The following is a 287-nucleotide window of genomic DNA, read 5'->3' on the forward strand; positions in this document are numbered from 1 at the left end:
ACGTTAAATACCTTATTCCCATGCACCTCTCCCTCTTCATCCTTTCCCTAACCCTTCCCCAGCCTTCCTCTACCCCCCCCCTCCTTCCAACCCCCATTTAACTATCCTCTACGCCCTCCCCTAACCCTTCCCCAGCCTTCCTCTACCCCTCCGTCCCCCCTTCCCCTCCCCTTCGTCAACCACCCCATTTAGCTATCCTCTACGCCCTCCCCTAACCCTTCCCCGTCCCCAAGCTTCCCCTTCCCCTACTCCACGCTCACACAATGCTAATCTCCCCCAGCCCGCCG

This window comes from Penaeus monodon, chromosome 20 (genome assembly GCF_015228065.2).
Source record: "Penaeus monodon isolate SGIC_2016 chromosome 20, NSTDA_Pmon_1, whole genome shotgun sequence".
Lineage (NCBI taxonomy): Eukaryota > Metazoa > Arthropoda > Malacostraca > Decapoda > Penaeidae > Penaeus > Penaeus monodon.